At 42.4% G+C, this 15671-nt stretch overlaps 1 long non-coding RNA gene across 1 annotated transcript; it reads right to left on the bottom strand.

Annotated features, from left to right (window-relative positions):
• Window positions 1–263: 263 nt before the first annotated feature.
• LOC107989139 (uncharacterized) lies at window positions 264–5656 on the bottom strand. The gene is made up of 2 exons (XR_001760639.2): window positions 5602–5656; window positions 264–654 (listed from the first exon to the last, which is right to left on the bottom strand). It is a non-coding gene; the product is annotated as an uncharacterized LOC107989139 (long non-coding RNA).
• Window positions 5657–15671: the final 10015 nt, after the last annotated feature.

Below are 15671 nucleotides of genomic sequence, written 5' to 3'. Positions count from 1 at the left end.
GTCTTCAGCATTAAACAGTCGAGCTGATAGGTGAAAGGTGACGCTTTTTCTGTAGGAGTTTTTTTTCTTTCTGTTTATTTTTTTTCTTCTCTGGTTTTCAGAGCAGAAACTTAAATTTGTTTGGTGGGTTTTTCTATGCAGTTTTTCCTAGCTCAGAACTTTAAAACACAAGTAAAAATTCTTTTTTTTGGTTCCGGTCATTGTTCCCTGTTTTTCCTGCACATTTACAAAAAAAAACAAAAAAGTTTTAAAGCTTTTCTTCAGTGTTTTCTTCAGTCTCTCGCAGTACCTCTCTTTCTTGCCGTTACTTGGTTTAACTGGAGCCCGCCCTGTATCTGTAGGACCTTGCAGCCTTTGAAATACTTATTAAATTGTGATGATGGTTCTTTAAAGTTGCAGCCTCAACAGAAGCACAGCATTTCTTCCTCCTCTCTCTAAGTGTTTCTGTGGTTAGGGAGGATCTTCTTCTTTCCGCGCTCTCTCCTCTCCTTCTGTCTCTCTATGCTCTGCTTCTTTCTCCCACTTCTGTTGGTGTCAGGGAGGCTTAAGTGGTGAAGAAACAGCAGCTTTGTTTGAAGAGTAAGGGGGAGGCCCAGGATTCGGAAGAGGATAAGTGATCCTTAGGTTGTTACTTCATACCCATGTATGGTCGTCCTGTCAGGAAACACAAAAACACAGAGAGAGGTGAGGGCGAATGGAAAAAAACAGGAGGAAAGGAAGCAACGGAGATAAGTAAAGGAGCAAAGGAGATAAGACATATGAGGAGAACGGTTAAAGGAAACATGTCAAATCAAAAAAGGAGACTTAAGAAACCAAGATTTAATTACAAATGCAATTGATTAAAGATTGATTAAAAAAAATGTCCCTCCATTTATTCATCCTTTATCTGTTCAACCACTTTTTCCTCATTAATTGATTAAAGAAGGTGTAAAAAACATCCCTCCATTTTTTTTCGTCCTTTATCTGTTCAACCACTTTTTCCTTTCATTCTTTTCTCCATTCAGCCCTCTGTGTCTGTCCAGATTGTTGTCTATCATTCTCACATAAAGTCATAAAGGGAATTTACAGAACACGTGTCAATCGGCTAGAAAAAACAACAGGTTTGTGCGACATGTGTGTTTATGTTTAATGATTTTTCAAGGGTTACAATCCAAACAACTGACCAGTGACCGGACTCACATGGCCGCTCACCCAAGTGCAAGACCACATCTGTCCTTCCCGCATTAGATTTTCTCTAGTGGGTGTGTCTATGAAATATGAATGAATGGTTTCTGGCTGACTGCCTCATTTCAGCATCGGTTAACACACACACACATACACACACATACACAACCCTACTGAGTCATGTTTGTGTAAAATCTGCTAAGTGGTCAAAAGAATTTGCTTTCAATAAGTTGTAAAATAAATAAATCAGCAACCAATCAAAAAAAATTGCAGGGCAGTCCAGAATTTGTCCTGAGATCTGACTAGAAAACTGTTGGTGAGGGTACAAAGATCCAGAACACTTGAAACCAGCCGGACTTAAAATGTCACATAAAATGGACATTTGCTAAATTGGTTGGTTGGTTGTTGGTTGGTTGTTGGTTGAGCTAAAACATCACTGATAGGGGAGAACAGAGTGAACAAATGTAACACAAGCTTTGATTGAAACCAGTGGTTCCCAAAGTGTGTGTGGGGGGGGGGGGGGGGGGGGGGGGGGGGGGGAGACCATGCCTTATGGTACCCATGAGTTCCATAGTTCCTTTTCAGGTGTGATCAACAAACAAACAAAGCAGTTGTCATTTAGTCCTGCAGCTTTTTTTCCTTTTCCTTGTAATTTGCTAATGTGACCAGATCACATCCATCCATCCATCCATCCGCTTATCCATTATCGGGTCGCGAGGGAAGCAGTTACCACCCAAATCACATTGCACCGTACCAACCTCTCTAAACCTTCCTGCGGGTGGTGAGTCCACTGGAAGGTACCTAACCGGGATTCGAACTTGCCCAGGAGGTGAACCCTGGGGTTCCACACCAATGACAGAGACATGACCTCTGGGCCAAAGCGCCACACCAGATCACATCAGTATATAAAAGAAAAGGCCAGTGAATTTGCCTTTTGATCAGTAATCAGAATGCTTTCGTTGATCCGCATCAATGAGTGATCAAATTCCTGTTTTCTGCCTCATTGATCACAGAGAGGAGACATGTTGTTGTCCTGCTATTGATCACATGAGATGGGAGAGAGCAGAGAAGAGTTCCAGGCATTAGGAGGAGATCGGGGTCTCAATACAACAGCCCTGGTTATCAGTTCAGAGATTAAGGGTACACTCATACTGGGGTCATCATATTAATGTCAAGCATGTTTGCCCCCTATAGTCCAGATTCTAAGGTTAATGTAAGCGTATGCTGCTTTGGGATGGTTGGAAAAATGAGGCCAAACCACGGTACACTTGGTCACACATGCGCGATAAGAAAGCAGTCACTGACGAGGCAACTGGGCTTCGGCAGGCTTGACCCTTTCGGATAACGTGAGTCGTAGCGAGGTACAGGGATAGTAGTGCTTCGGCACGGTGTGGAACAACTGGCCCTACTGTGAGTGTACCCTAAGTTAAAGAGATGTTGAGATGGTATGGACAAGTGCCAGGGAGAGATGTTGGGAGTGAAAATGTTGGACAAAAGATGTTGGAGATGGATGCGCAAGGCAAGAGGAACAGAAGAAGATCCCAGCGCAGATTTGTGGATAGTGAAAGAGGACACGGAGATGGATGTTTTAGTAGTAGATGAGGCAAGATGTAGAACAACAATATGGCAGCGGATGAACTGCTGCAGTCACGTCAAGTTACGTCAACACCTTTGCCCTAAATGGACTTCGGAATTTTCTTAAACTCAGAATTAAAACTATCCTCCTAAGAACACGTACACGTATCCGGTGCCGCATCACGGGGACAACAGTATGAGCAGGGACACCCAGACTTCCCTCCCCCCCTAGACACTTCCTCTAGCTCTTCTGAGAGGATCCCAAGGTGTTCCTAGGACAGCCAAGCGACACGGGCGCTCCAGTGCGTCCTGGGTCTTCCTCTGGGTTTCCTCCCAGTTTAACATGTCCGGAGCATCTCTCAAGGGAGGTGTCCGGGGGGGGGGCATACTATTTAAATGTCCAAACCTCCTATCAAAGGAGAGGAGCAGCGGCTCTACTCTAAGGAAGCGCCCTGCGGAGAAAGCTCATTTAGGCCAGTTGTATCTGGGATCTTGTTCTTTCAGTCACGACCCAAAGTTCATGACCATAGATGAGGGTAGCAACGTAGATTGACCGAGGGCTTTGCCTCTCGGTTCAGCTCCATCTTTGCCTCAACGGTACAGCTTGTAAATACAGGAATGTATTTACAGTCAATAATACACTGCGTTTTTAATTATTGAGACGGCCACTGTGTGATGTCCAAAAGCTTTCAGCGTCACATCTCGGATCTGAGGTGCTAAGGCCCAGAAGTCCTGTACCTCACATGTATTTACATCAAAACAAGATTCTAACAACTAAAATCTGGATGTCTGACATCATAATTTCAAACCCTTTTGGTGTTTAATGTCCACATTTAAAAGAACAAGTGAAGGTTATCATAAATAAAAGGAATATCATCAGTCCAGAAAACACTAAATCCGTCCATCCGGCACGCAGATAAATCGACAGAGGGTCAAAGAAGCGGGAACTGCAGTAGGTGACTGATGATCAAAACCAAAAGTAGGTCAATTTTAGAACTGCAGTAGGTGATCAAAACCAAAAGTAGGTCAATTTTTTTTTTTCTTGTTGACAATGATATGAACACCATGAACTGACTGAAGGTCCTGAATCAGCTGATAAATGACAGGAATGAAGCGCTGAAGAGGAATGATTCCGGTCTCATGTGTCAGGCCAAGCCTTTGTTAGCAGTTTTATTTGTCGGAAACCTTTAAAACAGCCTGATCTTTTGAACAGCTGTTGAAAACTGAGCACATGGAGCTGAATGTACAGACTTCTGGAAATGTTACATAAAAGACCAAAAAGTCAGCACTGGTTGTTTAAAAGAAAGTATAAATATCATAACATGGTAAGAACACACTCACACGATGTGACTGCTGGACAAATACTGACGGAAAAGCGCTAATATCCTCCGTGGGAATCTTCCTACTCTATTGGGTTGTGATGGACTTAAAGGATATGTGGGACCCAATCAGAACCACTGTTTGCTAAAGCAGCGGTTCCCCAAGCTTTTTTTGTACCGAGGACTGGTCGGTTGGTGTCAGCCATTACTGCTGATTGGTGTTACCGCACCATCATTGAAGAATCATTCAAATTTCAGAATAAAACGTCTGAATGAACTATTGTTTGAAAACATCGCCAGATTATATTTGAATGAAAAAAGTAAAGGGACACCAGGTCACCAGACCAGGGGTTGGGGACCCGTGTGCTAAAGTGCCAAACAAATGATTGTGGAGTTAGAGTCCAAACAGACATTGTTGTATATTCACTTCACATTCATCGCTTCACTTCGACACCAGTGGCTTTGTGCATGTCTTACTTGCATGTATATACATATTTCTGTACACAGATACACATCCAATTGTGAGCTGGGAGTGGAAGTGTATCACCTTATTACAAAAACAAGAAGACAATAATAAGGAGGAGGAGGAGGAGGAGGAGGAGGAGGAGGAGGAGGAGGAGAAGGAGAAGAAGGAGCCAGTAATAAAACATGACAGACATCCATGACCCTAGAGCACTGGCTGCGATAAAGGCGGAGGTGAAGTCAGACAGTCACAAGGACGCACAAATAGGGTCTAAAGGTCACCAGGTTAGCACCGAAGTAAGTTTCGTGTGTAATTAATGAATCATTAAAACGATCAAATCCTCATTTAATACATTTATTTATTTTCATCTTTACTCGTCTCTGATTTTGTGACGTTGATCAAATGACTTAATAAAGACGGTTGATTATGTTTCTGCGACAAATACCGAGGATCATCATGCTCTTAGTCTAAGTCTTTGCTTTTTTTTTTTTTGCTTTGCTTTTTGAATCGCAACCGCCATTTCGATGTTAGTGAACATATTGGTGTTACGCACGCACCAACCCGAAAAAGACGCTTCGAACGAAAGCATGAACGAAAAAAGTAAATGAGTGGATGTGTGCGCGCATACACATGCGTGCGTGCACGTGAACGCTAAACCACTGTTAATAGCAAACAGAGAAGTTCATCACTAATTCATGGCCCTGGATTACATCGACCAATACACACACACAAAAACACAAACACGCGCGCACACACACACAAAAAAAACCCCACTTTTTCCTCTCTTTTCTTTTCAACCTAATCTTTTACTTTCCCTTCCTGTCTCTTTTTTTTTTTTTACTTTTTCTATCTTTTCTCCTTTGGTCTGTTAAAATGATATTATTTACCCCCGAACAAGTTTCTCTACTCTGATTCTATTTTCGCCTCTCCTCCTACTACCTCCACCCATCTTCTGCCCTCGTCCCGTCCTCCTCGCTCCCTTCTTCCTCCTGTTCATTTCCTCTCTTTCTTCTCCTTGTTCTTTCTCTTTCTATTCTCAGCTGTCTCAGATGTATCTGGAGCACTTTTTATCCTACTTACCACAGCTGAGGATGATGGTGATGATGATGACAAAGGCAGAGGCAAGTTTTTTGGGCTTTTTTTTTTTTCCAGGAGTAGGAAAGAGATGAGGAGGAAGGCAAAGAGAATGAGGGGGAGGCAGAGGTGGATGAGGAGGCGTGTTGTTGTTTTAGAGTCTGTGTCCTGATCTGCTGCTGCAGCAACAACCACAGCTCCTGTCATCCTCCTCTCTCACACACTTTTGCTCTCTCTCTCACTCACTCACTCACTCACTCACTCACTCACTCTCTCTCTCTTCTCGCTCTCTCACTCACTTTCTTTCCCTCTTTCTGGCTCCACCTCCTGCCATTTGCTTGCACATCCCTCCTCTTCTCTCTCTCTCTCTCTCTCTCTCTCTCTCTCTCTCTCTTTCTCTCCCTCTCTCTTTTGCTCATTGCCACTTCTTGTTCTTTGACTGCCTACTTTATGCTCCCGTTTCAACACACGATCATAAAAGACAAGTGAACGTTGGACACGATAGATTGGTCTCTCGCTCCAAGAGCTGCCTCTTTAAAGTGAATGATTGAAGTGAGAGCCATTTTCCTCCTTTCTCCACTAGTTTATTTACCCGATGCCGCACATCGTGCGTGCGTGCGCTCTGAGTGGAAAGAAGGGGCGTGAGTCACAAACAGCAACACGCTGGCGCGCACAGAAAGCAAACAACTGGAGTGGGGGGAGAAAAAAAAACAAAAAAAACAGCCACTACACCTAGACACCACGTCGAAATAAAAGTACAGGACTACAATTTTGGGATGGATTTCAATAGCTAATAATACACCATGACAGCGTATAAAGAATTTCAGATCCAAATATCATAACGAGCGGTTGGACTAATAAACTGCACAGACACTGAGAGAAAAAAAACAATAGGTCCAGCAAGGGTTTTTTTTTATGGTCTGACTGCCAGTCTGAGTGAACACAGGCGACTTGAGGCTGCTGCATGTTATATTTGAACTGTTCCTTTATTCCGATACTGTTACGTGCGATCGCGACAGGAAGCGGGCAGGACCCAAATGCAGCACAATGGAGACTCTGTTCAGGTGCAGCAGGTTTATTTACCTGCTGCAAAAAAAAAAAACAAAACAAAAAAAACAAAAACTCACGTGGCCACAGGAACAAGGCATAAACTACAAGGCACGGACCTTTCCAAAACACACACTTCGAGGCATGAACTACAACACGACACAAAACTGTGAGGGAGAGAGAGAGAGGTTTATATACCCACAGCACCAGGTGACATGAGTGAGGCTAATGACAGAGACACAGGTGATGCCCAACGACCCTAACCCTTGGCCCGGATTCTTTTGTACCTTGGTCCAGGGTGGCCTATGTCTCTGAATAGGAGTCCCATTCCTAGACCAAGGCACCCCAAGAGTCAAAGCGTCCATAGCGCCATCTGCTGCTGATCCACGACCTAGTCCTAAGAGTGTCAGCAGCAGAATGGAGAATCACAGAGGGAGCGTCTGCTGTAGAACCAAAACCCATTGGAGGAGTGGCAGCCTAAGAAACCACTATATTGGTGGAGTGACCATCGCCTCCGGAACCACTGGGGAGGCTGGTATCTGACTCGGCCAACAGAGCCTCCTAGTCAGGCAGGACAACAAATGCAGCACAAGGGAGACTCCATTCAGGCGCAGCAGGTTTATTTACAAAGTGCAAAAAAAAACAAAAGTCACTTGGTCACAGGGATAGGGCATATATATATATATATATATATATACATATATTGTCTTATCTCTAATATATATATATGTATATATATATATGGCGTTTCCCATTTGGCCCCGCCAGTCTCATTTCACCACATGGGGACATTTTCAAGAAAGTCAGAGTGCAGTACACTTATTCACCACACAACATTTAGAGGGCACTGTTTTCATAGAAGAGGAGAAGAGGCTGTTTTTATTAAATGACAGCTACACTGCCTTCCCTTGGCTTCCACAAGGAAAACCCCACTGAATTTGACCATAAAAAGTAGTGATAATAATCAATATCTCTGCCCCCCCAGCCTCCAAAACCACAGTCTTCTAAAATCCTGTGGGAAGCACTGACATATTTTTAAGAATTCTTAAACGTTGTCTGATTATTCTTGCAGGTATTTCTTCTAGTTTTAGAACTTATTTCGATACTTATTATGATTATTATGATCATTGAAATCAGGGCATAAAGAATTGATGTAAGTTTCATAAGGTCATATAAGGAGTATCACCAACTGTATTGGTTGTTAAACATACAAAAACCCGTACACAGGTAGGATGTTGACTAATGTGGAACAGTGATAGAACTATTTCTATCATTGTTAATAACATTGTTTAAAACTAGAAATTTAAACATGCTCGGGACTCAACCCTGCAAGACAAGTTACAAACTTGAGAGAAAGAGGGAGACTATTTTGTCACCCCATCAATGAAATGGGATTTGTGCGGACACATGAAACACGTACTCAGGTACAACAATGCAATATTTTTTACTTATTATACACCTCTGTCATGTTGAATGTGAGGGCCATTGCTGTGATATTTCAGACTGAGTCAAATAATGGTGTTGGATATTTTTGGAATGTTCCGGTAAACAAAATCGACAATCTGTTTGAAGTCAACAGACCATCAATGGGCTGCTATTTTTTTTTTTTTTTTTAGAACAAATGAATACACTAAAGTACAGGGCTAGTCATTGTGCAGCGATCATGTAAATAAGACTTTAACCAAACGTGGTCTGCAGGGGGCGACAGACCAGAAGTTGGATCAAAGATAGAAATATGAATAACACATTTATAATATTGTGTAATTTCATTCCTTTCGTCATTGATTTCTACCTACCCAACTTCTTACCTTTATACCCATCCTCCTACATAATATAATATTGTGTAATTTCATTCTTTTCGTCATTGATTTCTACCTACCCACCTTCTTACCTTTATACCCATCCTCCTACATGTCTTGTTACATTTTCGTTCTGTTACATGTCAGTTGATACCCCCAAAGAAGGAGGATCCAGAAGCAGACAGTGGAGAGAACGATGGTGGGGACAAAGCGTAAGGGATGGTGAATCTTGATTTGGTACCAGGTGCTCCACTCACAAGTGGCAGTGGTGGCAAAATCCTGGATGGAAAAAAAAACCTCCAAACTTTCCAAAAATTTGGAGCAATAAAAGCCCAAAAAGACAGAAATTACTTTGGAGCACGAGAAGCGCCAACAAGTTAGCCGAACAACAGGCGAGTTAGCATCAGTAGGATAGAACGCGGTGGCACTGAATCCGAGTGGTGCTTGAAGCTTAAATACTGCCCTTGCTCAATTGGAGGCCATGCCCTCGACTCAGGACAAGGAAGTCGACTCAGGTTGCCCTACTCACAGACAACAGTGTGCAGTACGCTCATTCACCACATAGCATTTAGAGGGCACTGTTTTCATAAAGATGGAGATGACTCGTCAGCTCTGGAGTCAGTGCAGCTACGACAACAAGACCTACGAGGGAACTACCTTCCTACTGATCTTCCTACCAATGTCCTTGCTTTCCTAACTATAAACTGTCTCCTTCTTACCTTCCTTTCTTGGCTGTCTACTGTATCTTATTTTCCTATGTCCATCTGTCTTTATTTACAGCAACAGACAAAGGTTTTTGGTTCAGCTTGTGGTCAGATGCCGTTCACCTGTTTAAGTGGCAGCTCCAGTGCATGCACGTATGTGTGTGTTTCCTCTAGGTAAGTGCTGGGGCAGATTGTGTTTCCTCTTTGTGTCTCGGCCAAAGGAACTCTTTGTCTTTTGCAGTAGTTACAACCGGATGGACAAACATTTCCACACATCTGTTGGTGTGTTTGTTGTTTTGTACAATGACATCATTTCAGAAATGATTCAGATTCATCTTTTTAACAAATGAGCACAATGACTCGCACTGTATATATCCAATGCTTTCAGTTATTGTTGCTTGTTGTACATATGTTGGCATTTACACTCTGCGGGAAAGATTTTCCATTCATTCATTCGTGCAGAGGAGTAGATAACTCTATGCTGGCTGACATATATATATATATATATATACATATAGACCAGTTGTTCCCAAACCTGCTCTGCTGGGCCCGCCTTTGGTTCATAAACAGTTGTTCCCAAACCTCCGCTGCGGGGCCCGCCTTTGGTTCATAAAAATGTTTTCGGACCCGACACAAAAAAATAATTATTTTATATTATTTAAATAATAATTTATTATTTTATTAATCTATTTTATACATTTTTAAATGTGACTGTTTTTATGCATATTAAACTTGTCCATTTCATGCTAGTCCATTTCATGCACACCGCCTTCAAGGTTGGCAGGAATAAGATCTGGTGTGTGGGGAGATCGAACCGGGCTATAGCAAAAACAAGAGCAAGAATGAAAAATAACACCGTCCATTACAATATTATTACCGGATATTTATTTTACACCGCCTTCAAGCAATCCTTTTTTTTTAACACTCTCTTGTTAAACATGTACGGCATTGGACAATATGCTGCATTACATTTCATTTATTCACTCCTTCCATGCCTCCTCTTTGCAATGGCGCTGCGCAGCCCACTTTGGGAACGCCTTATATAGACTGACAAGCCGACTGACACAACTGTAAAATAATCAATTTTACAATGGTGTCAAGGCACTGTTAAACGCCTGGTATTGATCAGAACAGGAACTTCAGTTATCAATTTATTCACACCCTTCTCAAACACCATGTTTCTGACACACTGGTAATATTGATGTACACACTCCCGCCAGTAGGTGTCAGTTATCCCACTCAGTAGAGTTAATTTCCCAGCCGCAAACAACAGACACAGGAGTCAAATTGAGTGATGTCAACACAGGACCAGGAGACAGGACCATGGTGCTTCGATGGTTGCGTGGGCAAATTTTACTTTCATATTATATTTGCGCATATATATATTTCCTAGTGGCGCTTTGGCCCAGAGGCAATGTCTCTGTTATTGGTGTGGAACCCCAGGGTTCACCTTCTGGGCAAGTTTGAATCCCAGTTAGGGCAGTTGGTACCTTCCAGTGGACTAGCCACCTGCAGGAAGGTTCAGGGGGGTTGGTACGATGCAATGTGATTTGGGTGGCGACTGCTGCCCCCGCGACCCGGTAACGGATAAGCGGATGAAAATGGATGGATGGATATATTTCCTATCACCACAGCAGTCTAGAGTCTGCAGTAGCATAATGCAAGACATGTTGCTAGGCACTGTGCTGCCATACTGGTAAAGGTAGTACAGTATAGCCCAGGCATGGGTAAACTATGGCCGGAGGGCCAAATATGGCCCGTTGGGCTTTTCAATATGTCCCGCCAAACTTGTAGCAAAGGCTAAAATGTATTTCTGACTTACATGTCATTTATCTTCAAGTTCACACCAAAAGTCCATCCATGGGCTCGTGGCCCAGCCCCACTGTCAAATATTTGTGCCCCCTTGAGTCAAAAGTTTGCCCACCCCTGGTATAGCCAGTTTCCTCAAGAGCAAGTGCTGAGATTCAGAGCCAAAAAGGATGAAACGCTGGTTTCTACTAGTTTGTAAAGGTAGGAACGAGAGATGTCTCAATTAAGGGTGTTACGGTAAGGATCGTCACATGTACAATCATTTGCTCGAGCTCGATATTTAATGATAAAAGTAGAAAGAGTTGAATAAAAAAAAATTTGGAGAAAAGTTTAATGTTAACAAAAAGTGAGTCCGTTTTTAGCAGACAGCGGCAGTGAGACGTGATCTTTGGTTCGAAGAAACCAGATGACCGATGTTTTTAACAATGACATCTCAGGACATGAAGTTAAATTAGGTCTCAGTGACTGGCACATGATAAGTTGGCAGTTGTAGACATTTATCACTATTATCACCTTGCAAAAATTGAAGAAACCTTTGCGGAAAAAAAGTATATATTTAATGACAGAGCTTATGCTAATGTAATGCTAATGCTGTAACCAAAGCTAACGGTGGTTAAACTACGTTTCCGAATGACATGTCACTGTAAGTCCTTCTCCATCTGTGTGTGTGTGTGTGTGTTGCTTTAGCGTAGCATGTAGCCAGCAGCTAAGTGTTTTTCTTATGTATAATTAAAGAGTTCCTTTGTGATTAAATATTCATGCGGGAGGGTATAAAGAGTTTTGCAGAGGTTAGCTGGCATAGGCAGATCAATGACAGTCCACACCTGAGTGCCAGGTGTTCCTGGGAGGAACCAGGTTCGTTCGAACAGAATCAACAACTAAATCACCAAAAGTTGATACAAAATTAAGCCAGCCTTGTAGGTCAAGGCGTGATGCTACAACCATGCCGTAAACATTCTAATATGATTGTATAAAAAAAAAGTAATGCACAGAAGTAAATGAGGGCAACATGAAGGCAGTAACCCTCACAGTCACGTGTTTCCTTATGCGATATTTAGCGCTGTTCATGTAATACAGCTACAAAAGTTCGCAGTTAAAAAGTTCCCTGATCTAGTCAAAGTTGTCTGCGGTGACATTTCTTAACAATGTCTGTCACCTGGAAAAACGTAACTATAGTTACTGTTAAAACCCAGAGATGATAAGACCAACTGTTTGGTTCATCTGACCTGAAGACGATCAGTGAAGGCAGAGCCGTGAACCGTAACCATGAGTTTATTATTTAACAGTCATGTAAGATAGATGAGAGAGAGTCACATAGAAATGGTCAAATCCAGACAGAAGGTTCTGCCTTTTAAAGGGGAAGTGACGGTTGGACTAAAAGAGGAATAGCGAAAGGGAGAAGGAGGGGAAGTCATGGAGGTCCGCATAGACGACTCATAGCTTAATTCTAAAGTTATAAGGGAGAAGTAGACAGGACGATGACGATGATGACGATGCATAGGCACAAACATTTCTTGGACCAATGAGAGGCACCACGCCAGTGTCACGTCTGAGATCAAATCACATGGCTCATCACAAGAATAACCAATTACAGCTGTGATTTCCTTTGGATTTCATAGTATATCCCCTGCTAAAATCGCCTTGCATAGTAATGAGCTACACAACTTAAACACTAGGCAACATCATTGTCGGGTTTGGGACAGGCTTGATCACCCTGTAGCTGGCCGCCTTTGATGAGGGTGTCTAGTGTTGAAAGGTTGAAACAGCCAGTGATTCAAAGGTACACTACTGATGACGTGTCCCAAAATTTACACCTTGGCCAATGGCTGTGACACAACTCCCACGCTATTCTCAAAATCAAGAGAAACCTCACGGCAATACCATCTATTGGCAGTTCAACAGACAGTTTACCATCATGTCCGGTGTTTTTGATGAATCCAACAACAACAGCGTACCACTAGCGTAGCACTGTTACTGACATTGATCGGCTGCAGAAGTAACAACATGTCAACCGTATCACATCATATCCAAAAATAGGTACATCAAGGGCATCGAGGAACTGAAGAAGCCTCTTTGGATGCGAGGTGAAACGTCTTCAAGAAACCTACTCCGTCCAGTTGCCCTCGATGTAACTCTTTTTGGACAAGATGACCTGGATGACTCCCCTTGTCTGTCCGCCACTCTTGTTCACGTCGCTCTGCGTCCCCATTCTACAACTCTATTGTCGTATAATTGTGATAACAGTGTGGGGAAAGGTTTGTAAAGGGTGAATAATGTAATAACTAGCTCGCCTCTACTTCGCAGATTTTCCCAAATAGCTCGCCTCTACTTCGCGGATTTTCCCAATTCCCCAATTGAGCACCACTTGGATTCAGTGCCACAGCATTCTATCTTACTGATGCTAACTCGCCCGTTGTTCGGCTAACTTGTTGGCTCTTCTCGTGCTCCAAAGTCAGTTCTGTCTTTTTGGGCTTTTATTGCTGCTAATTTTTGGAGTTTGGAGTTTGTTTTTCGTCCAGGATTTTGCCACCACTGCCACTTGTGAGTGGGTCTTGGAACGTGACTACCGCGATAGGAGAGGGACCACTATATATATTGACGCATTTTTCACAACATTTCTTTTTGTCTCACCGTATAAGCATTAATCACTTGTTGTACAAAACCAAACGTTACAGCACATTCAATGTTGATAGGCAACTGGACGTGCATTTTCCAAAAGAAAGAAGAAGACATTTCACCTCTCATCCATTCGAAAATTCACGTCCAGTTGCTTAACAGAACTCTTCAACCTTGACCATGACCTGTATGACTGAGAATCTTCATTCATAGTGCATTCAATCTTTAGCAAAATAAAAATGTTGTCCTGAGTTACGTAAATGTATAATCTATTCTGTAGGTATTTTCAAACTATAACAAAAGAATAAGTCCTTGGCACAGCATCTCCTTGACAACCACAAAATCCTTTTGAAACTGTTTTCAACATGTCATCGCTACAATAATAAAGCTCTTGTCACGCTTCCACCATCCATGTCCTGGAAGCCCATGGCGAGAAGCCACGATCTCTTTTAAACAGAAAGAAAACTCAAGGGGAAATGGGTGAGACAGGAGAGAGAAAAAAGGGGAATAACTTTATCATTAGTGTTAGATGTAACGGTAGTTCTGTTGAGTCAAGATTTTATTAGCCATGGATAACCAAATAAATAATGACATGAATGTCAGGTCTGGATCAAGTCCTGTGGTCATGAAACTAACTAGTTTCTTAGTAGGGTCAGGTATAGCCAGTGTTTCAGTGCATCATGGGAGTTCCCCCAGCAGTCTCAGCCTACAGTAGCACTACTCAGGTTACCTGAGCAAGCACTGGAAAAAAAAAAAGGGTGGTTTTAAGTCTAACTTCAAAATAAAGAGGGTGTCAGCTTTCTGAACCCACATTGGCGGGTGGTTCCAAAGTCGAGGAACCTTATAGCTGAAAGCTCTGCCTCCCATTCTACTCTTAAAACTGTCCTATTAATAGAAGGGGGCTCTTTTCCCTGGCTTCAGCCTTGGAGCCAATTGGATCTCCTGCCTAGCTGGAAGTGGATCTTTCTGGCCTTTTTGTCTGCGCTGGCACTTTTTCGCTCGGGGTTGTTAATGGAACCTTTGGGACACAGGGAGAAAGGGAGTATGGAGTGGCATTAGTCAGGAAACCGGTGCACCGATAGTTGCCCTTTCTCTACATCATCTATTGCGATTGCTTTGCTATTATGTCGCCTCTATGTTGTATCTTACCATATACAGTAAACCCTTGTTTTTCGCGGGGGTTACGTTCCAAAAAGAACCCGTGATAGGCAAAATCCGTGAAGTAGAAATCTTTATTTTTTTTACAATTAAATACTCAGAAAAAGAAGAGAAAGAACGAACAAACCATTTTACAGTCTCAACCATTTGTTTCACAAATAAAGTAAAATAAAAGTACTTTAGAAACGTTTCAACAAATAACTTCTGTAATGTACTGTCAAATAATAATTTTAATCATCAACGTGAACAGAAGGCTTCAAATTGCGGAGATTAGCACCGCCCACCGTGAACGGGAGAAAATTAAAAATGATTATGAAAAAAATACAAATTACCTGGTCTTGTTGCGGGCAGTTGCAACCCTTTTTGAATCCTTATTAAAACTTATTGCTGCTGTCTTCCTTATGTTTTTTTCTTCCTTCTTTATGGAACGAACGGAAGATTCATTAATTCCATAATGCCGACCTACAGCCGCATAGCTTTTACCTTCATTTAGCATGTCCAATAGTTTTACTTTATCACCGATAGACAGCATCTTCCGCTGCCTTTTGGTCCCTACCGCAGGTACTTTTGCCGGTCCAGAGCGTTTTGTCGACATTATGGGGTTTGATAAACTCGAAATTGCAAGAGAATTTGCACGTACGTAATGTCAATTTGGCAAGCTGTTTTACGTACGTGTACATATTAAACCGCAACGTTATTGGCGCACAGGTAGAGAAGAAGCGGAGTGACTTTTTAGCCAATCAGAATGCAGAACACAATGCACGATGCAAATCCGTGAAGTAGCGAAACCGTGAAAAGTAAACCGCGTTATAGCAAGGGATCACTGTACACGACTTTATAACCTTGGTGTCGGGAATGTACGGTCATGGGATGAAGCCTATGACAATGTCACAGAGGCCCTGCCTCACCAGGAATGTTACTTATGCTTTAGACACCATGGGGC

Source organism: Cynoglossus semilaevis, chromosome 10, assembly GCF_000523025.1.
Source record: "Cynoglossus semilaevis isolate Cse_v1.0 chromosome 10, Cse_v1.0, whole genome shotgun sequence".
In the NCBI taxonomy this organism is placed as follows: domain Eukaryota; kingdom Metazoa; phylum Chordata; class Actinopteri; order Pleuronectiformes; family Cynoglossidae; genus Cynoglossus; species Cynoglossus semilaevis.
This window is presented reverse-complemented; position numbering and strand designations above follow the sequence as displayed.